Source organism: Elephantulus edwardii, unplaced genomic scaffold (assembly GCF_000299155.1).
Source record: "Elephantulus edwardii isolate Elephantulus edwardi_28Jun2011 unplaced genomic scaffold, EleEdw1.0 scaffold00380, whole genome shotgun sequence".
NCBI lineage: Eukaryota > Metazoa > Chordata > Mammalia > Macroscelidea > Macroscelididae > Elephantulus > Elephantulus edwardii.
The window spans coordinates 502,547-526,915 of record NW_006400130.1 but is presented as its reverse complement, the minus strand read 5'-3'; the positions used below and the strand labels follow the sequence as shown (position 1 = coordinate 526,915).

General features: G+C 37.6%; 1 pseudogene; it reads right to left on the bottom strand.

Moving 5' to 3' along the window:
* Positions 1-2,854: 2,854 nt before the first annotated feature.
* Positions 2,855-4,726, bottom strand: LOC102869734 (annotated as a pseudogene).
* Positions 4,727-24,369: the final 19,643 nt, after the last annotated feature.

Below are 24,369 nucleotides of genomic sequence, written 5' to 3'. Positions count from 1 at the left end.
AAAAATAAAAATAAGAGTTAACACTCTTAAACCTAATCAAATTTGGCAAATGAATGTTACTCAATTCAAAAAATTAAAAAAATTAAAATATGTATCTCATTCTGTAAATACTTTCTCATCCTTTTCCTGGGCAACCGCTTTGGCCTCTACAAAGACTCATTAATTATCACACATTTACTTGAAACTTCTACAATTATAAAAGTTCCTAATACTCTAAAAATTGATAATGCATCTGATTATTGCTCTCATAAAGTTTATTATAATAGAACACTTTTTTAATAATTTAAGAAATAGTATAAAACAAACTATTATAAAAAATAAAACATTAAATACCTTTTTAAATAAAAAGCAAGACTTAAAAAAGAGTATTAACTGCGTTACATACTTTAAAATTTAAAACCTTAATTCAGACTTGATATCAGCAGTAGAATTATGATAGCAGAGCCATGAAAAATAAAAAACTTCTGATTTAAATCACTCATTTACTATTTGGATCAAAATACTGGTACTTCGAAAACTGGTCAAGTACTAATATGAGGAAAAGGTTTTGCTTATATATCCACAGAGATTAAAGAAATTTGAATGAATTCTTAACAAGAAGGCTTGAGCTTTGATATGGCAAATAAAAAGAAGTTGAACATGCAGAATTTGCTGAATTATATCTGTGTCAAACACAAATTTGGCGACCCTTTGTGATCATCCGTCAACCAAATCCACCTACGTGGGGACATTAAAGAAGGTAACCCAAGAAAAAGAAAAACTAGTAGCTCAAAATGGACAAATTTTAAATCCATCCACTTAGTTTATAGCTCTGATTACTGTTGTGTTTGCTCAAGTGCATATAGTTTTAAGAAAAGAAGGTTGTGCATGTTATGTTTGTGTCCCTGAACTCTCCATTGTTGAGGGCTGTTTGTTGGTGAAGTCCTGGTGTCACCATGTATGTAAGTAATTCTCTAGTTAACTGCCTGGAACTTCTAAAGTTAAAAAAAATCTGTCAAGTCACACACACACACACACACACACACACACACACACGGAAGAAGTGTAAATGTACCACTGAAACTGTCAGAACCCCTATTTGCTTAGAAGAGGGGCAACATTGTCTGCAGTTGTTGAAGGAGGTTTAGTTGTTTATTATTCAAAATGTCACTTTAGAAAAAAGAAATTGGTTTATACTAACTGTAAAAGAGTTTAGTAATAGTTTCAACTGAGATAATGTTCCAAACTTGACTCCATACCAAATTCCTGTGTCTGCATATTTGAATGAGTAGATACATTAAACTCAATGTAAAGGTAAATCTGCTATAATTCTCGTTAGTCCCAGCAAATATAAATGATAGATGTTTTCAGCACCTGTATCTATTCTAAAAATAGTTAATAATAGTTTTAATTCTATTATCTCTCTAGTTGCCACTGTAAGCACAACAACGAACCTCCTTGTAAGATAAAATACCCAAGTAGCTGCACTAAATAATCTTTCTTCTCTTACCTCTGTTGAATTATCTTTGTCCCAGGTAGCACTACAATTCTATAATAGGAATTTTTCCTTCTCCAAATTCACTTATTAAAAGAAAAAAAGAGGAGATATTGAGGAGTGTTAAGAAGGACTAGAGGGCCCCTAGCCAGGGCAGATCACCTCGCTCCAGATAAGTGCAAACCTATCTCATCCATCAGCCCTTAATACGAGATAGAAAAAGCTCTCCTGTGTTTGGCTGTGCTGGTTTGAGAAAACTCACCACTCAGGAAGATGGCTGCCACATCCATTGAGCTGACAGTGGTCTGCACTGACCTGAGGTTCCCCAGTCCAATCCACATACTCCTTGTCTGCTTCAATCATTTGGAGAGCTTCCTGACAAAATATTTTCCCAGTGTTAACTCATCCTTGGTTTCTTGACAACAGATACCAAGGATGTTGACAGATCTTGATTGATGTTACATCATTTTCTGGGGCCTTATTTTTTTTTTTTTTGCCAGTTCCTTCAATGCAGCTTTGGGATTGAACATGGGATTGAAGCAGATGAGGAAGATAACTGTATAATAGGAATATATGTTTAGGCATTTTTGGCATGGCAAGAGTCCAGAATAAGAGTTGCATAATAAAGTGGCCCCAGGCAGAGGGAGGGTACTGTATAATATTGAAAGAACGTTTTCTCCAAAGAAAAAAGAAAAGTTGGGGGGTGGGGTGGGCAGGGATGAAAATGTGAAACAATGAATGAATGGAAATCCAAGTTCTTTATAAACGTTCATTAAAATAAAAAAAAAACCCACAGGAAAAAAAAGTTTTGTTTCACTACTATTGCTTCTTGATCATATGCTACTTCCTGAAATGATTCAATGTTAGTCACTTTGTAAAATATCTCTGTATTTCTTCTCTATGAGGTTTTGTTGTTTGTTTGTTTTTTTTTCACTGTTTATGGAATTTTTACTGAAGCAGGAATTTTATAATCCAAATTACGTTTCCTTGCTCAGTTATCAATTCTGTTACCTAAAACAGAACTGACAGTCTGAGTATTTATTCCACAGTAAAGAATTACAAAATTAAAGAAAGGAATGCTTTAAATTTTTGTATTTTGCTGAAAATTCTTTTTTCCCGGGGTCTGTAAAACATTAATTTGTTTTTATATTTTACTATTTCTTCCCTCCTTTTTTTGTTTGTTTTTGTTTTTAAATGTGTACGTGATCTAGGACTAGCATGTGCTAGCCCCAGCATTTGTTTGGTACATAAGGTTCAAAGTTTCCTTTCTTATTTTATTTTATATTTTGCAATGTTTTTATCCACAATATTTAAGTTTTTCGATGTTTAGTTCTTTTGCTTTGGCGAAGCGCAAGTTTTCTTTCATGGTCCCTGATCATTTTAAACAGTTGAAACATCAGTGACACTGTTAACTGCTTTCTGGGCAGCCTCTTTAGCTTGGTGGGCTTGTAGTACAGCTACAGCTTCATCAGCTTTAGAACGAAGAGACTCTGGAGACTCAAGCATATGAAGAAGTTCTGAATTATCAACCTCTAGTAACATGCCAGTGATTTTACAAGCCAATGTAGGGTGCATGGCTTGAATAAGAGGAAACAGCCTTTCACCCAACATTTGTTTTTGCTCTTGAGGAGGGGCAGATGCCAACATGGAAGCAGTCAAAGGCTCTTGACCTTGTACGTGAACAGCAGGCTGCTGCATGGTGACTTGTGGTTGTGCCTTTGGATGTTGCTGAGGATTGCGAACTGCGGCAGCGTTATTTATACTGTGGCACAGGGCGGACAGCAGGATTAGCTGCAGCAGCAGCAGCCGCAGGACGGAGACCCATGGTCCGTGTTGATGTGTTAGCAACACGTTGTGTTGACATGACTCATGGAACTTGTGAAGAAGCTGGTCTCATGGTACTAATTGGTGGTCTAGGAGCAGCTGGGCGGATAGACCCGGGCATATTTTGGAATGAATGAGGTCTGGCACCCTGAGCAGTCCAGCGAGGACTTGGTCTTAATTGAGCAATTTGGCTCTGAGGGTAGTACGCAGCACGGTTCTGAGTCTGTGGAATAGTTGTCATGAATTAACCTGAAGGAGGTGCTGGCTGGTAGGGGTTGATCACGGGGTTGGGCACAGCTCGGACATTCGCCATTCTCTGCATATCCTGGTTAGTGAGGTGAATCTGGCCGTTCTTCTTTGCGCTGAGCTAAAGCTACATACAATGGTTTCGTGGCCACAGTTCCACCATTCATTTCTGTAACTGCTTTCATGGCTTCTTCAGGGGAGGAGAAACATACAAAACCAAATTCTTTGCTGCGAACACCCTCCATCATAACCTTTGCTCTAGTGATTGCACCAAATGGTGAAAACTCTTTGCGGAGACATTAGTCATCAATGCAATCATCAAGATTTTTCACATATAAATTAACACCCTGCTACCTGGTGATCCTATCTTGCTTCATCTGTTCAAATTTGTGCTTGAAGTTCTGTCTGTCCAATTTTTTTTCTGAGCTCGACCAACATAAATTTGTTTTCCAATGAGCTCCTTTCCATTCATTTCATCAACAGCTTTCTGTGCATCTTCATGCCTCTCCAAGCTCACAAATACAAAACCTTTGGACTTCCCACTTTCATCAGTCATTACTTTCACACTTTAAGGCCAAAGAGATCCTTAAGGCGCTCATCATCCATGTCCTCTCCAAAATTCTTGATGTAAACATTGGTAAACTCTTTAGCACTAGCTCCAAGTTCTGCTTCTCGTTCTTTGTGAGACCTAAAACGTCCAACAAATACGTTACGATCATTTAGAAGCATCCCATTCATTTTTTCAATAGCTTTCAGCTGCTTCCTGTGTATCGAAATGCACAAATCCACAGCCCTTGGAACCATTTTCATCACAGATCACCTTACATGAGAAAATATTACCAAATGCTGAAAATGTATCATGAATTTGTCCAAATTTTTAATGAATATGTTGCCCACTCCACTTTTACGAAGCGATGGATCACTCTGAGACCACATTATGCTTACTGGCTTGCCCTTTATAACATCAAAATTCATGGTGTCCAAAGCAAGCTCTGTGTCCGCCAGCTGCTGGACGTTCACATACGCGTAGCCCAAGGAGCAGCGGGTGATCATGTCCCTGCAGACTCGGATGGGGAGGATGAGCCAGGCCAGGTTTCTTATAGAACATCGCCTCTGTCGCGTCGGGGTGTAGGTCTCCCACGCAGAGCGAGCCATGGGATAGCTGGGGGCGCTGGTGGTCATCTCAGCACGGCTGCCAGCAGGGCCACAGGCCACGCCCGGGTCTATCTGCTGTCTCTGGATGCGGAATGTTGGCTGGGGAGTCAGGCTGGAGGTGTCAGGTCCTGGCACCAGGAAGGCCTCCTGAGTCTCTTTGTTCCTCCTTGGAGCTGCTGAGGGGTCGTGGGCAGGCGAGTTGGTCTCAGCTACTTCACCAGATTATTTATAAAAGGGGGGGGGAATAAGTCTCAGGCAAGGAAGGCGTGGATTTTTTTTTAAATTTTCTAAAAGGCTTTTTAAATTTTTAAAACTTTTTTTAATAATAAATGTGTGTTCCGAGCCCAGAGGACACACTCTGCACTCTCCACACTAACTGCCGGGGATAAGGGGCTCTATGAGTTTCTTACACATTCCTTGCAAAGTGTCATTATGCCTGGAAAGATGAATTATGCCAGTGAACAAGAAGACCCCCAACAAGATGACTGACACTGTTACTTCAGTACACAATGACCTCATTCAGTACAATCTTCTTCAGTATAATCAATGACCTATTCACTACAATCACCTTTTATAAGAAACATAAAAGGAGACTATACACATAGACTTCTCCTGATGTTATGCACAGGAATCAGGTTGACTACTTTGGCAGAAAAAAATAGCTGGAAAAACTCAGTATCAGCTGTGCTGATTGTGGAACAGACCATCAACTTCTCATATGCAAGTTCAAACAGAAGTTACAGAAAATCGAACCCACTACAACCAAAGTTTGACCTCAAGTCTATCCCACCAGAATTTAAAGACCATCTCAGTAAGAGGTCTGAGGCTTTGAACACTTATGAGTGAAGAACAGATAAGTTGTAGGAGAATATCAAGAATACCATTTGTAAAGAATGCAAAATATCATTACACAGGAGAAATAAAAGAACAAGATGGATGTCAGAAGAGACTCTGACTAGTACAGTAGAGTGTTGTGAAGACAAAACAAAGGAAATATAAATAGATAGATAGATAGATAGATAAATAAACAAACAAACAAACCTTAAGGATCTGAACAAAAGATTTCAGAGGGCAGCAGGGGAAGACAAAGCAAAGTATTGTAATGAAATGTGCAAGTAGCTGGAGTCAGAAAATCAAAAGTGCTATACTTGCTCAGAAATTTTTAAGCTGAAGGAACTGAAGAATTAATTCAAGACTCAAGTTACAATACTTTAGGATGCTAAAGGCAAAATGTGGAATGACTGAGGAAGAATCAAACAAAGATGAAAGGAATACAAAAAGTCAGTATACAAAAAAAAAATTGCGAGAAGAACTTCATGAAAACAACATATGATCTAGAGGTAATGGTGATGAAGGAGAAAGTTCAAGCTGCACTGAAGGATTTGGAGAAAACAAACAAACAAACAAACAAACAAACAAACAAAAAACACCAACAAAGCAACCAAGGCCCTAGTAATTGATGGAATACCAATTGGCATATTTCAGCAAAAAGATACTGCCTAGATGTACTCTTCAGATAGTGCCAAGAATTCTTGGAGTGGAAGAGATATGTATTTATTCCCACTTCAAAACAAAAAGATATAAAATTATTGAATAGTATCACTAATATCACAAGCAAACAAGATCCTATTGAACAGCATCCAAAAGTGACTGGAACAGTCGTTAATCAATAGAGAACTGCCAGATGTGCAAGCTTGGTTTAGGAGAGACTATGGCACTAGTGACATCATGATCAATGTTAGATGGCTCTTGGCCTAAAGCAAAGAGTATCAGAGGAACATTTATCTGTGTTTCATTGACTGTGCAAAGGCATTTGACTTGTGTGGATATGAACAGGCACTTCACCAAAGACGACATTCAGATGGCTAACAAGCACATGAAGAAATGCTCAAAATCCCTAGCCCTAAGAGAGATGCAAATTAAAACAACTATGAGATATCATTTCACCCCAGTCAAAATAGCAAAATTTGACAGAACAGCAAGCAACAAATGCTGGCGAGGTTGTGGAAAAACTGGAACCCTGATTCACTGTTGGTGGGAGTGTAAAATGGTGCAACCCCTGTGGAAAGCAGTATGGCGCTTTCTCAAAAAGTTGCAAATAGAGATACCATTTGACCCAGCAATTCCACTACTGGGAATATACCCTGAAGAGACCATAGCTGACATCCAAGCAGATATATGCACACCCATGTTTATTGCAGCTTTGTTCACAATAGCAAGGAGTTGGAAACAACCTAAGTGCCCATCAACAAACAAATGGCTAGAGAAGCTGTGGTATATTCGCACAATGGAACATTATGCTGCATTAAAAAACAAAGAACTCATGCAATATTATTCAAAATGGTTGACTCTGGAGAACATTATGCTGAGTGGAGTATCCCAGTCACAAAAGGACAAATATTACATGATGCCACTGTTGTAGAATGGGACTGTCCTTGGGGTTGGGGAGAGACTGAGTAAGATGGGTTCAATAATGTATACTGCACTGAAACAGAGGAGGGAGAAAACTGTTTAAAAGAGATATATAACTAGGTATTTCTGTCATCACAGGAGTCTAGAGCGAGGGCTACACGGTGGAGGGAACCTGGGGGAGGGTTTGTAAAACAATGAAAGAATCTTTTCTTTTACTTTTCCATCATTTTTGACTCATGTACTTATAACTTGTTAGTCAAATTTGTGTCTTCTAGGTTGCAACACCCCCATGATACATCTTCAAGGATATGAACATGTATGGCCAAGCACAATCAATAAGAGTGCATCTAAATTCCAGAATCAATCTCCATAATAGTTTATGTGTTTCCTACTGCCAAAGGGGCCCTTTAGAGTAGTGAGAGAAGATCTTCACCCTGAAACCCACAGCGTCCCTTTTCAGCAGGAAGTAGCTAAGAGAATACGCCATCCCCTTTTCCTTATGACTCAGGGTGAAGTCTCTCTCAGGGAGGAGTGATAGGGAATGGCAAAGGACACACTGACAAAGAAGATTAATCAGAACTGGCTTTGACAAGCACTGTGGCATTTGAACAAGAACAAACTGGGAGGAGGGTAGAGAGAATAATGCAACAATGTATGAATGGAAACCCAAAATCTCTGTAAATGTTTCTGAAAATTAATAAAATATAATTATAGAAAAAAGAAAAAAAAAGAAAGAAATTACGGCTAACTTTGAGAAGAATGGAGATCCTAGAGCAGTTAATTCCCAAGAAGACCATGTCTTGAATCAGGCATACATTAATCTCCAGATTGACACTGTTGCTCTTCAGTACGCTAGAGGTGTCGCTGACAGCAGACTTCACCACTGCAATTCATCTTAGTTTCTTGACTGTTGGTACCAAGTTTGTTGGTTGTGGAGCCAAGCAAATTGAAGCTGTTAACAATCTCAGTCTCTTTACTGTCTACCATGATGCTTAGTGGTGAGAATCTTTATGTTCTTGGACTACACTAAAGAAAAAGGGAAGAGAAAAATAATTAATAATGTCAAATATATATATGTATGTGTGTGTATTTACCGTCTGAATTTGTCTTGTGAAGTGTCGTTTTAAAGGACTCAATGAAGTCGATTGCAGTGGCAGCATTTGAATGATTTTTGTTATGTGCTGTTGAGTTGCTTGTGACCCATAGTGAAGTACAGAAGCTCTGAAGCCTAATCTTTCCTGAGTCAATCCCACTGATTCTGACACGCCAAGCCTCATTGCCCTAGTTACTTTATCAATCTATCTTATCCGAGGTCTTCCTTTCCTGCGCCTCCACGCTTTTGAGCATGATGTCCTTCTCCAAGCACCAGTCCCTCCTGGCCACATGCCCACAATATGTGAGATGGAACTTCAAAATCCTAACCTTCAAGAAGGAACTTGGTTTCACCCTCTCCAAGACAGTCTTATTTGTTTTCTTGGCAGTAAATGGTATGTTCAAGACTCTTCTCCAGCATCACAACTCAAAGGAATTGATTCTTCTGTCATTGTTAGTCATCGTCCAGCTCTCTGATACAAAGTAAGTAATAGCAAAGACCATGGCCTGGATTAGGCACGCCTTAGTCACCAGATTGACATCATTGATTTTAGCCTTCTGGAGAGGTCCATGACAGCAGATTTTCCTAATGCAATTTATCTTTTGATTTCCTGGCTGGTGGTGCCAAAAGTATTCATTGTGGAGCCAAGGAAATTGTAATTATTAACAACCTCAATCTCTTCTCTAAATATCATAGTGCTGCCATTTGGCCCAGTAGTGAGAATCTTTGTCTTCTTGATGTTGAGCTTCAATCCATATTGAAGGCTACAGTCCTTGACCTTCTGCAGCTTTAGGTCCTCTTCAGTTTCAATAAGCAAGATTGTGTCCTCTGTTGTATCCAATAATGTAGGTTGTTGATGAGTCTTCCTACAATCCTGATGCCACATACCTCCTCATGCAGTCTAGCTTCTTGAATGATCTATTCTGCATATAGATTGAAAAGCTATGAAGAATGAATGCAGCCCTGACACACTCCTTCCCTGATTTTGAACCTTGCAGTGTTTCTTTTCTCTGTTCTGAGGACTGCTTCCTGGTCCAAGGATAGTTTTGCCCAAGCATAATCAAGTGTTCTGTGATTCCCTTTCTGCTGATGGTTAACCACAATTTGTTGTGATCTGCACAAATATATTTTCATCATCAATGAAATACAGACATTATTTTGGTATTCTTTGCTTTCTGCCAAGATCCATCTGACTTTGGCACTAATGTCTACAATCTATTCTAAACCCAGCTTGTTTTTCTAGTAGTTAGCTATCAATGTACTGCTGGATTTTAAGTTTAACTGATCTGCAGAAAAGCCAGAGATTTTTGTTGTTGCTATTTCATAGCATGATACAGTAACATTCTACATCCAAGAGAGTAGATTTTCAGGGGGAAATTTCAAGGATCTAACCCTTATAATGAAAGTGACACAAGTATTTGTTAAGAGGTAATAGAGTCTTTTCAGTGTTATGGTATGTGTTTTATGGTGACACTCTTGTCTATGCTGTGTTACTTTTTTGTTCCTATCAACTTTCTTAGTCTGTAGTTAAGGTCATTTATTTAATACATTTTAGAATAAAATAGAAGAAATAGATATTAAATACATATCCTAAAGGTTCTCAGAAAGTTAAAAAAATCTGAAATAGATGCAATGATAAATGCAATATAGCAAAGATTTTCTAAATGAAAGAAAAATGCTATACTTGAGAAATTAAAAAGACTCATCAAGTACTGGGGGGAGGCAGAAAGTAATATTATACAAAAATTATAAGCCAATATTTTTCTTTCTACCATTTAAGCATAGTATTTGGTCATGAGGGTGGGGTAGGATAGGACAATGGATATAGGGTAAATTGTAAGGAATTATAAGTCTAACTAGACTTAACAGAACCTAAAAACAGAGTAAAGTTAAGAATGAAATTGCATCACAAAATAAGTTTTATCCTGTCAGGGTGAAAGACTATGATGATTAATGCTATGCATTAATTTAGCTATGCTATTGAATTGATGGTTCTACCCCGTTGTTGTTATTGTTGTTGTTGATGTCGGAATGGATCTATAGTTGACCCTCCAGTGGATTTGCAGAGGCAGTTAATCACAAGAGAGGAGATTGCCCATCCATCTCTAACAGAGCAGCTGGTGGTCTCGAGCCACATGCCTTTGGGATTTGCAGCTTATTGTCACTAGGTCACCAGAGCTCCCTAAAGTAACAAAATGTTATCACTTCCATGACGTTATCTATAAACATCTTTTCTGTCCTATCCTTTGCCATCCCCACAATTTCTGACATACGTAAGCCCATTGCTATAGTCACTGTGTTAATCCATCATCCCATTAGCATAATGTTCCTCTTCAAGCAATAACACCTTCTAGCAACACACCCAAAGTATGAGAGATGAAACTTAATCATCTTTGGCTCCAAGAAGCTCTCTGCACATTCTCCACAACATAACTTATTATTTGGCATTCCTCATTCAGTGCTCTCCTAAAACACCACAACTCAAAGACATCAGCTTTTCTTTTGTCATCCATATTTATTGCCTAGATATCAGACTGAAAAGATTGTGTCTTAATCAGACACACCTTAGACTTCAAAATGCCATTATTGCTCCTTAATAATTTGGAGAAGTCCTTGACTGCAGGCTTCCTAGTGCAAAATATTTCCTGATCTCCTGTCTGCTACTATCAAGTGTCTTTGTTGTGGTTACAAGTTTGATGAAGTCATTATTTTCTTGACGTTGCAATTCATATTAATGGCTGTAAGTTTTATTTTCTGCAAGAAGAGCTTCAAGTCCTCCTCAAACTTGACAAAATCTTCCTTCAACAATCAAGGCTGTGTTATCTGTATAGCGAAGATTATCGATGAGTCTTCTTCTACCCCTGATTCTTCTTAATAAAGTTCAGCTTCTCAAATAATATGCTTACCATACAGATTAAATAGGCATGGGAAAAGAACACAATCCTGACAAACACCTTTCCTAATTTTAACCCATATTGTTTTGTGTTTTAATAACACCCTTTTACCTAGGTTAATATTTTGCACAAGCACAGTTACTTTTTCTGAGATTTCCCTTCTTCTCAGTGTTATCTATATTTTTATTTTTATTATTATTGTTTTTTATTATTATAACACAGTTAAATGCCTTTGCATTTGTCAATAAAACACCAATAGACAGTCTTCTGATATTCTTTGCTTTAGCCATTATTTATCTGACATCAGCAATGATATACCTGGTGTCATAGCATCTTATGAATCCTGCTTAAATGACAGTTCTCTACATACTACTCTGGATATTTTGAAATTATCTTTAAGAGTAGTGATTGCTTGCATAAGATATTAGTGATGTTGTTGTTAAGTGCTGTAGAGTAGTAGGCAACTCATAGAAAGTCCTCAACACTGTGTGACTTTCATCCTTTCTCCAGGTTCATAGGGTTTCCAGGGTCAAGCTATTATGGAACTGGATGCCACTCCTGCTTCCAAACATTTTTTAATAGGGGAGCTCCACTAAACACTGTCCACTATGGGTAACAATTAACACATTTGACACATCAGTGTCACAGATATTAGTGATAATGTTTGATAATTTCTACATTATTTTGGATCTCCTTTCTTGGGAATGGGAACAAATATTAATTTCTTCTAGCCAGTAGGCCCAGCAGTTGTCTTCTAAATTTTCTGGCATAGACTTAAGAATATTTCGATACAAGTGGAGGATGCATTTGTTACTTGAACCATGTCAATTGGTATCACATCGATTTCTGGAGACTATTTTTTTTCTTTTCTTTTTTCCCCCCAATATGGATTGAGGCTCAATGTCAGGAAGACAAAGATTCTCACCACTGGGCCAAGTGGCAGGGTCAGGTTGGATGTTGAAGAGATTGAGATTGTTCACAGCTTTAGTTTGCTTGGTTCCACAATCAACACTCTTGGCACCAGCAGCCAGGAAGTGAAAAGACGTATTGCGATGGGAAAGTCTGCTGTTAGGGATCTCTCTAAAGTATTGAAGAGCAACGGTATGTCTCTGTAGACTAAGGTGCGTCTGGTACAGGCCATGGTCTTTGCAATCACTTGTTATGCATCAGAGAGCTGGACAATGACCAGGAAGGAGAGAAGGAGAATTGATGCTTTTTAGCTTTGGTGTTGGAGAAGAGTGTTGAGGGTACCATGGACTGCTATGAAAACAGACAGATTCATCCTGGAGAGGGTTAAACCGGGCTGCTCCTTGGAGGCAAGGATTCTGAGGCTTTGTCTGACATACTTTGGTCATGCTGTAAGGAGAGACCAGTCCTTGGAAAAGGACATCATTCTTGGGAGGGTGGAGGGCAGGAGCAGGAGGGGAAGGCCCTCTGGGAGGTGGATTCATCCAGTAACTGGGGTAATCGGGATGAGTGTGTCAGAGACAATGAGATTGTCATAGGACAGAGCAGAGTTTAGAGCTGTTGTACATAGGGTCGCTATGAGTCACAAGTGACTCGATGGCACATAAAAACAAATAACAATGTCTTCAGTGAAGTTTAAATTTCTTCCTTCACTACCATTGGCTTTTTATCTTATGGTATTTCCTAAAATATTTTAACGTCAGCTAATTATTTTTGACCAAGGGTTTTGACAAAATCACTGTAGACTGTTATTGTTATCATTGCTAGATGCCATCAAGTTGACAAGAACTCACAATAACCTTATTAGCAATGCACCTGAATATTACCCTTTTCTGTGTCATCCTCATGAACTCTGTCATGCTCAAGCCAATTACTGTAGTCACGATGCGAGTTCATCTTCTTGAGGGATTTCTTCTTTCCCTTTCACTGTTTTTCCCAGTGTGATGTCTCTCTCCAAGGACTGTTTTCTTCTTAAAAAAAAAAAAATTAAATGGCCCTAAAGTCTAAGAAGCATCTGGTTGTACCTTTTTCTAAGACAAATTTCTCTCTTTTTTTGTCAGTTCATGATATATTCTATACCATGCAACAGTATCACAATTCAAAGGCATTAATTCTTTTTTGGTATTTTTCATTCATTGTCCAACTTTCAGCTGTGTAGGAAGCAATGAAAAATACTATGACTTGGATCAGGTACACTTTAGTCTTTGAAAGGACATCCTTGCTTGAGATAATAAATAGTGGAATTAAAAAATGATACATTTCTGTTTTATTTTTTACTACTCAGTAAATAAAATTTATTGTTATGTTTCAGGGTTAGAACTAACTCATAGCTGACCTTCTAGAAGTTTTTCAGAAACAGTAAACACACAGGACATTGCTTTCATATTTTTCCCATGGAGTAGTTGTTGGATTTTGTCTATGTGCCTTTGGGTTGGCAGCCCAACTTCTTATCACTAAGCCACCAGAGCGGCCTATTAAAGAATAAAATTGGCTAGTCAATTTGGCATATGAATTAGTCATGACTTCATGTGTTTGCTTCATGTGCATTTAGAAAAACTGAATACAGTTTGCTTGTTATGATTGTCTTAATGGTAAATAAAATGAGCATAAAATGTATTTAGTAAGTGACACACTACAAAAAAGATCCCTAGAAAGTTTGTAAGAGGTCTTGAGGATTAGTACATATGAGGACTTTCTAATACCAAGTAAATAAATAAAACGTGGTTTTATACTATGAAAAATATAAAATCCTTTGAAGACAAACTGAATCCAATCTCCAGAGACCTTGTAAATATTATAGGAGGCAGATGCTGCATACAAATAATTTCCTATGTTAATGACATTTTCAACTATTTAAAGTAAAATAGCACAGGGCTAACTTTAAAAGTGTGAAAATTTAGTGTGAAATTACAAGCAATGGAGTGCCAGTTTGGAAGCAGATGGTTCAAATTCAACATTGTGGGCTGTTTCTAATTTTCAGCTAGCACTTGCTTTTACAATCATCTGCCTATATGTAGTGGTATCCCTCAACTCTATGGGTTTTTTTAAATCTTTTTTTAACAAGATATGACAGTCGTAACAGATGTATTTATTCAAAGTGCCTCATCAGAGTCTTGACTGATTAAAACAAGGTTAGGCAGAATCTGATGTTGTCAACCAAATTGAGAATATCTTGTGTTAGAAAAGACAATGTATATATAAATAATTGCCTTTCTCTTCTTGAGATGCATTTAATTAGATATTTTGACTCTATTTCTTTATCTGACATAGTTAAGCATGCTAGTAAATGATCGTAATTATATTGTACATATATGACCATCAGGAAAATGCCAGCTGACCAAATGAACTACTGAAGACTTAGTAAGGATATAAGGGAAAAGGAACCCATGGCTGAGTGTCCTCCTGACCTATACACTCTTAAAGATTTTACTGACAAAGTTTTCATTATATAAACAGTGACATATGTTAACTGGGCTCTAAATTGCTTTTTACTCTTTCTTTTCTTATTTACTGACCTTAGCTGTTTCTATAACCAACCAACACCTTTTTAAGAAGACAGCATCAAATGGAGAATCAATTTTATCAATTTTTATTTTATTTGTGTATGTGCGTGCGTGTGTGTGTGTGTGTGTGTGTGTAGGTATGTACCACCAAATTGGATCTGACTGGTACAGGAGGAGATTGCCCCTCCTTCTCCAGCAGAGCATCTGACAGATTTGAAGGAGAATAATTTTTTTTGTCCCAAGGAAGAGTGTTTGCTTACATCTCCCCCTTTTTGTTTTTCTTTTACAAATTCTTTAGAGAATAATGTGTTTTCTTATTATAATATGTACACAGTAGAATAAAACTGATTTTTCCCTTGGAGGTCTAAGCTGGGATCACCTTTTCTTCAGCCAAGCAAATACACTATCTGTGGTTCCTCTCATACTGAGCAGGATTAACATGGCACGAAGTGTCACAAAACAAATACAGTATTGTACGATATTTCAGTTGTTGTTGTTAAGTGCCATCAAGTCGCTTGCAACTCATAGCAGCCCTATGTACGAGAGCTCTAAACTCCATTCTATTCTATGCCAACCTAGCCATCTCAAACACACTCATTCCCACCACTCCAGTCACACAATCGATCCATCTCATCGAAGGTTTTCCTCTCCTGCGCTGCCCATCCACTCTCCCAAATATGATGTCTCTCTCCAAGGACCAGTCCCTCCTTGTAACACGCCCAAAGTATGGCAGACGAAGCTTTAGAATCCTTGACTCCAAGGAGCATCTGGCTTCACCCTGTCCAGGATAAACTTGTTTGTTCTCCTAGCAGTCCGTGGTATATTCAACACTCTTCTCCAGCACCACCATTCAAATGCGTCAATTCTCTTTCTATCATCCCTATTTCAGTACAAGAAGTAAGTATATTTGATAGAGCAATTTCAGGGGTAGAAGGTAGGTGAAACAGAAACTTTGTAACTAAGGGGTTTATTATTCGCTAGTAGTCTCTCAATTTTAAACCCAATTGTCCAAGAACAGTGTCTTTAGACAAATGTAAGAATCTACTTTAGTAATTTAGTTTTTGCTGGTGAGGCAATGAGTTGAAGGCTTTTTCTTTGCCCTGGGACTTGCAATTACTTTTCGGATGAGAGCTCTAACTGCTGTTAGGGCACTGAGGATGAAAACCGTTATACCTAGTTCCTGCTGGAAGAGGCTGTAGTTTGTGAATGGCAGTTAGACTCTTTTGAGTGAAGGCTGATTCAAGGGTTCACAGAAGATCTGGGAGCCCATAATATGTTCAAACTATTTGCATCTTTTAAAATTAGCATTATTTTCTACTGGAAATGTAGTAGTCTAAAAGATATAAACTTAGAAAGCATGTTATAAATTCAAGAACTTGCAGTAATAGTATAGACAAGTTTTGCTTTCTTAGAGTATTTTAAGCAAAGATAAAATTTTTAAGAATAAATTTAATTTGCCTGGATTTATTCATTTTAAGGATTATTCAGAATAATTCATCAGGTGGATGATCTACAGCATAACCAAAAACAGTAGAAAGACTTTCTCCGTTTTCTGGGAGAGGAAGGGCTTAGTTAAGACATCCCTGCACACAAACTGCATAAGTTGGAAGCCACTCCAGAGACAAAGGAAGACATTTTGCTTCAGAAGAGAAAGCACAAGAAGTGAGACACTGCCATTAGGGTGAGCACTTTGGGGTGCTTACGAGGGCTAAATAGGACAAGAGAGTTTGTGATGCAGAGCCACAAGTAGAGGAAAGACTGTCTAACCCTGCGTGAGAGGTTGGTGATTTTATGCTTCCCCAGAGACAAAGAAGGAAGACATTAAGCTTCAAGAGGGAAAACACAGAAGGTGAGACACTGCTACACAGTGTGAGCCCTTTGGGGTGCACATGGGGAGACAGGACTGAAACTTCCCTAGGGATATGTCTCTCCATTTGGAGATCCTTGTCAATGTGGTTGCAGGGCTATCCCAGGGACCAAACAGGAAAATAGAGTTTGGGAGACAGATTCACAAGCAAGGGGGAAACTTTTTCAGCTTTCCCAACTGACACGTTGAGATGCCAAAAAAGAGAGCTGACTTGAAGCCCTCCTAGAGAGAAACTGGTCAAGTGGTGCACCAAGTCTCATACTACTTGGATACTCTATATACAAAGAAGAACAACAGACTTTGGGACAGTGGACAATATTAAGGTGAGATTTCTAGAGGACTGATATGCAGAACAGAGAGAGACAGGATCCTAGGAAAGGCAAATTTCCAGAAAAAAGACTTCTAGTAGAGTGAGTGATTCACCCTATAGATTGAACATTTTAACCTGGAAACTAATCAGTGACATCATAAAGATAAGAATTATGGACCACTTATGCAGACACAATAGGAACAGCCTAACACTTATCAAGAAAAACTTCACATAATGTTGAGAAAGAATCAGGCAGTTTCAAACACTGTGAGAAAACAAGTTTAACATTCTCCCAAAAAAGGCAGAGAATATTGCATTCACAATGAAAATCCCAGACTCAAGAAGGAAGATGAAACATATTGATATGGGGACATACAAACAGCTACAAAAGAAAGTACAAATGATTGAAGAAACAATGGAAGCCACAAATACAGATGCAGAGAGGCAGAAGAAATATACTGATGAGGAGTTATTTGAAGAACTACAGAAGGAAGTGCAAACCATGAAAGAAGCATTGGACAAGACAGCAAACATTCAGAGACATGGAACCAAAAAAACATATCTATTAATGAGGAAGAACTTGCACAACCTCAGAAGAAAATGCAAAAGAGAAGGGAAAAGAATTGAAATAATAAATAAAGAGGCACAAGAACTTAAAATAAAATCACAAGGTAGAAAGAGTGCAGCCAACACAGTATTGAAAATAACAGAAATACATGCAAATACAATCCAGAATATTGAGGCTAGAATGACAAAAGTGACTAACATGCTTGAAGGACAAAAAAGTAGAAAAGAAGAGATGGAGCAGAGAGTCAGTGAGCTGGAAGATAAGAAACTCAAAGGAAACATAATAGAAGAAAAACCAGAAATGAGACATAAAGAAAATGAAGAAAACATTATAATCATGTGTATTGACATAAAAATGAATAATACATGTATGACTAGAATTCCAGAATATGAGAGGAACAGGGAAACCACTGAGAAAATTGTGGAAGAAGTACCAGAAGAAAACAGAATTCCAGAATATGAGAAGAACAGGGAAACCACTGAGAAAATTGTGGAAGAAGTACCAGAAGAAAACATCTCTGATATTATGGAGAACTAGGAAATCTATGTTGAAGAAGCTCAGTGAACACCAAATAGATTAGACTGAAAAAGAAAAACATCAAATCATTTCATAGTCAAACTGTGCAAAATAAAAGGGCAGACTACTTAAAGAGGTATGAGAAAAAAACCACAAACCCCAACTCAAAAAAACACCAAAAAATCCCACAAAAAACCAGAGTCACCTACAAAGAAAAATCAATAAGATTAAGTTCTAATGTTTCAGCACAAACCATGTGAACAAGAAAACAATGGGATGGCATATACAGAAAGTTGAAAGAAAACAATTGTGAACCTAGGATTCTGTACTCAGCTAAGTTCTCCATCAAATATGAAGAAGAAAAGAAATAATTTAAGGACTTTGTAAAAACAAGACCAAATATACAAGAACTTTCAAGTCTTTCACTCAAACACCAAAGAAAAGAAAATAGACCATAGTAACTAGAAACAACAACAAAAGAAACACAGCAAAATGGCAACAATAAAATCTGGCCCATTCACAAAACCCAGGAGGAATGATTCTATCCTCTGATAGAATAGACTTCAGAATGAAAATCACCATAAAATAGAAGGCAGGACATTATATAATGATTAAAGACGCAGTAGATCAAGAAGACATAACATTGGTCAATACCTATGCACCAAACTATAGATCTGCTAAATACATAAAACAACTGTTTACAGAAGTGAAGAAAGAAATAGACAGCACCACAATAGTGTTGGGAAACTTTAACACACCATTCTCACCAAAGTATAGACCAACCCAAATGAAAAAAGATGCAGAAATCTATACTACACATTTAGCCAACTTGGCCTTGTGGATGTATTCTGATCACTACACCCAAATAAAACTCAATTCACTTTTTTCTCAAGTGCATGTGGGACATTTTCCAGAATTGATCACATTAGGGTATAAAGCAAGTCTCAACAAATAAAAAAAAAAAAATTGAAATAATCCACATTATCTTTTCAGACCACAATAAAACTAGAAATTAATCACAAGAGGATAAAACTAATAAAATCATCAAAGTGAAGGTAAATAACACCCTGCTAGAACATAAAAAGAATAAAATAAAAAGTTTCTTGAAGAAACAAATTATAATTAAAATACAACATGGCAAGACTTCTGCAATGCTCAAGCTAAGGCAGTCCTCACTGGGCAGTTCATAGCAATAGACACACACACTCACATACACACACACAAAACAAACTAAGAAAGAAGCAAAATTAATGATCTAACTCAATATCTTTATCAAATAGTAAAAGAGCAATAATCTAGAGCCACAGGCTCTAGAAGAAAGGGAATTATAAGGACAAAAGCTGAAATCAATGAGATAGAAAACAGAAAAAGAATTGAAACCATCAACAAAGCAGTACCTGGTTTTCTGAAAGGGTCAATAAAGTAGACAAACTTCTGGCAAAATGAGTAAAAGAAAAAAGGAGAAGACACAATAACTTGATTAAGGGAAGACAGAGGTGACATCACCACAGAACAAGAAGAAATTAAATTTATAATATTGAATATTATGAAAAGCTATACTCTGACAAATTTGAAAATTTAGAGGAAATGGAAAAATTTCTTAAAACTCATGACTACCCGGATTGACACAGAGAGATGTGGAACACTCGAACAGACCCATCACAAAAGAAGACTCAAACACACACACAAAAAAGTCCTGAACTGATTTCTACCAAAAAAAAAAAAAGTCCAGGAAAAATTCAACAGCTGAATTCCACCAAACATTCAGAAAAGATTTATCACCAATCCTATATAAATTATTTTAAAAAATAGAGAAAAAAGCAAATACTCCCAGAGACATACTATGAAGCAAGTACAACCCTAATACCAAAAACAGGTAAAGATATTACCAATAAAGAAAACTACATACCAATATCGCTCATGAATATAGGTAAAAATTTTAACAAAATCCTAGCCAATTGAATTCAAAAGCACTTAAAAAAATTAATTCACCATGCCAAGTGGTATTCATAACTGGTATGCAAGAATGGTTCAACATAAGAAAAACAATCAATGTAATTCACATTAACAGTGAATAACTAGAACCGTATGATCTTAGCAATTGATGCAAAAAAGGCATTTGATAAAATCTAGTACACTTTCCTGATTAAGACCCTCAGTAAAATTGGAACTGAAGAAAATTTCCTCAACATAGTGAAAAGTATATATGCAAAACCAAGAACCAATATAATTCTAAGTGGAGAAAGGCTAAAAGCAGTTTCTTTGTGAACAGGGACCAGACAAGAATGCCCACTGTGACCACTTCTATTCAGTATTGTGTTGGAAGTAATTGCTAGGGCAATATGAAAAGAGAAGGAAATAAAAGACATCTAGATTGGCAAAAAAATGGTGAAACTGTCACTATCTGCAGGTGATATGATAGTGTTCACAGAAAATTCCATGGACTCAACAAAAAAAAGTAGAGTGGTAGAATACAAGATCAATATCCAAAAATCAGCATGATTCCTCTGCAGTAACAAAGAGAACTCAGAGAAGGAAACTATTTACAATAGCAAACCACAAAGTGAGATACTTGGGAATGAATCTAACTAGTGGCACAAAAGATCTGTACAAAGAAAATGACAGAACATTTCTGCAAGACAAGAATAAAAGATGTAAATGAATAGGAAAATGTGTCCTGTTCATAGAGAGAAAGAATATTGCGAAAATGATAATCCTACCAAAATAATCTTCAACACACTTCCAATACAGATACCAAATTCATGTTTCAAGGAGATGAAAGGGAAATTTTCAATTTTATTTGGAGTGGAAAGAGACCTCAAGCATTCAAAGCATTTCTGAAAAACCTACTATACAGTGGTAGTGACCAAGACAGCATGGTGCTAGTACAATGAAAGGCACCAAGACAAATGGATCAGAATTGACAATCCAGAAATAGACTCGTCTACCTATGGTCAACTGATATTTGACAAGTAAATAAAACCTATCAAATAGGTAAATGGCAACTTTTTCAACAAATGATGCTGGCAAACTGGACTGCTACCTGCAAAACGCTGAAACAAGATCGAAACATGATAGTGTATACAGAAAACCCCAAGGAAATATATAAACAACCTGTTAGAGGTAGTGGATCAGTTTAGTAGGATTTCAGTATACAAGATCAAAATCCAAAAATTAGTAAAATTCCTTTGCAGTAGAAAAGAAAACACATAGAAGGAAAATAAGAAGCCAATGTTGGTATTGTTATGTGCTGTCCAATTGCATACTACTCACAGCAACTCTGTGTAAAATAGCTCTGAAGCCTACCCTTTCCTGAACAAGTGTCACTGACTCTAAACACACTTATCCCAATTACCGTAGTTACTGTATCAATCCATCCAATCTGAGGTCTTCTTCTCCTGTGCTGTCCTTCCACCCTTTCGAGCATGATTTCCTTCTCTACGGATTGGTCTCTTCTGACCATATGCCCAAAGTATGTGAGACAGAGCTTCAAAATCCTAGCCTTCAAGGAGAAACTATTTCACCCTTTCCAAAACAGACCTATTTGTTTCTTTGGTGCTCCATTCAAAGGCAGTTCTTCTGACATCCTTAATCATTGTCCAGCTCGCTGATGTATAACAAGTAATTGCAAAGACCATGGCCTGATCAGGCATACCTTAGTATCTAGGCTGACATCATTGCTTTTCAGTACTCTGGAGAAGTTCCTGACATCAATTGACCTAATGCAATTCATCTTTTGATTTACAATAACTAACCACAAGCTTAGAAACTTGGGAGTGAACCCAACTAGAGATACAAAAGACCTGCACAAATAAAATTACATAATATCTCTCAAGACCCAATAAAATATCTAAATCAATGGAGAAAAATGTACTCTGTTCAAGGATAGAAAGCCTCAATATTGTGAAAATTACAATCCTAACAGAAGCAATCTACATGTATAACAAAATCCCAATACCCGAAAAATATCCCAAAATCCCTATATTCATTTGTCCATGAGATAAAAAGAGAAATTGTCAAGTTAGTTTGGAGAGAAAAGAGACCCTCAATAAGCAAAACACTTCGGAAAAACCAAAAAAGAAGTGGGGAAAATAGCACTCCCTGGCCTCAAAACGTACTACACAGTGGTAGTAACCAAAATAGCATGGTACTGGTACAATGACAGGCACATAAACCAATGGAACAGAATTGAGAACCCAGAAATGGAACCAGCTATCTACAGTCAAGTGATATTTGACAAGGAAATAAAATGTAGCAAATGGGGAAATGACAACCTTTGCAGCAAATGACGCTGGCAAAACTGGACTAATATCTGCAGAAAGATTGAACAGGATACACATCTCACACCACACACAAAAATCAACTCAAGGTGGATCAGAGACCTGGAAGTAAAGCCCAAAACCATAAAGTTAATAAGAGACAAACTGGGAAGCCTTAGCCAATGGTATAAAGAGACTGCCAAATACAGCCAGAAATGCCCAATTTGGAGAGGATAAAATTGATGGATTGGAACTTTTTAAAAAAAGTTTATTTATTAATGTTAATGAAAGTTTACAGAGACTTAGGATTTCCAGTCATTCACTGTTTCACTTTTCTCTCTGCCCACCCCTTTCCTTGAAAAGAAAAAGAAAAACTCTTTCATTGTTATGCAATCCCTCCCTTCAAGTTAACTTCAATATGCAGCCTTCACTCTGGACTTCTGTAATAACAAGAATACTCATTCATATATTCCTTTTAAACAGATCTCTCCCTCATCTGTTTCAGTGAAATATACATCATTCCTCCCCTCTTTTTCTGTCTTCCCTCAACCTGAGGTCAATCTTGTTTTACAACAGTGGCCCTATGCAATATATGCCCTTTTGTGACTGAGATATTTCACTCAGCATAACATCCTCCAGGGTCATCCACTTTGCATATTTCATGAGTTCCTTTTTTCAATGCTGCATAGTATTCCATTGTGTAAATATACCAGAGCTTCTCTATCCATTCGTTTGTTGATGGGCACTTGGGTTGTGTCTAGCTCTTTGCTATTGCAAACAAAGCTGCAATAAACATGGGTGTGCATATATCTGCTTGGATGGCAGTTACGGTTTCTTTAGGGTAAATTCCCAGTAGTGGAATTTCTGGGTCAAATGGTATTTCTATTCGCAACTTTTTGATAAAGTGCCATACAGCCTTCCATAATGTTTGCACCATTTTATACTCCCACCAGCAGTGAATAAGGGTTCCAATTTCTCCACAACCTTGCCAGCATTTGATGTTTGCTGTTCTGTTAAATTTTGCTATTCTTGTTGAGGTGAGATGATATCTCATAGTTGTTTAGATTTGTATGTCTCTTAGTGCTAGGGATATTGAACATTTCTTCATTTGTTTGTTAGTCATCTGAATGTCTTCTTTGGTGAAGTGTCTGTTCATATGCTGTGTCCATTTTGCAATTGGGTTATTTACTTTCATCTTGTGGTGCTCAAGTATTTTATAAATTCTAGATATAAGTCCCTTGTCAGACATGTCATTACCAAATATTTTTCCCCCAATCTGTGGCTTGGAATGGAAAGAGGTCATAAGCAAAACATTCCTTAAAAAGAGAAACAAGAACCACACGCGGGGTGGTGACTACTCCCAACGAGAGGATTTTGAGCCTGCTGTCTCTCCTTTCCCAGGAGGACCGGTGCCTTTTCCTTTGGCACCAGGACCCCATTTTGGTGGTCCAGGCTATGGAGGCCTTCACTTTACTACTCTGTACTCCCCGGTCCCTTTCCCTGAGGCGGAAGCCTTCCCACCTCTCCAGGTCTCTCCTGTGAGCTCTCCCATGCATTCCAACTGAAGTGCCTGTCCTTCCTAGGAATGGGTGGCAGAGGAAAGGAGAAAATTTGGAAATAGCCATGGTATTTGTACTAGGGCTTCTTGGTTTAAGTTCCTCACTCACTAAGGAATGAAGAAATTGGGGGGAACACCTGAAAGAGGATAGGAGATTGGGGGTAGAGTTCAGTGATGCTGATAATTAATCCTCCATCTTAACTAAAAGAATCTTTGCTTTGTTCTTAAATAAAATACTTGGGACCGAGAAAAAAAAAAAAAAAGAGAAACAAGGTAGGAGGCGTCTCACTCCCTGATTTCAAAACCTAATACACTGCCGTTCTTGTCAAGACAGTATGGTACTGGTACAATGACAGACATATAGAGCAATGGAATAGAATTGAGAATCCAGAAATTAACCCATCTACCTAAAGTTAACTGATTTTTGACAGGGCGATGAAATAACTTAAGTGGGAAAATGACAGCCTTTTTAACAAATGGTGCTAGCAAAAATGAAAAACTATCTGTAGAAAACTCAAGCAATATGCACACCTCACTCCATACACAAAAACAATTTAAAGCGGATTAAGGACCGAGGACTAAAACCAAGGACTATAAACTTCATTAAAGAAAAGCTTGGAAGAAGTCTTAATCCACAACCATGCTTGCTGAAACTGAGGAGGACCTCATGCACTTGCTCCGAAAGGTCAAGGACTGCAGCCTCCAGTATGGACTGAGGCTCAA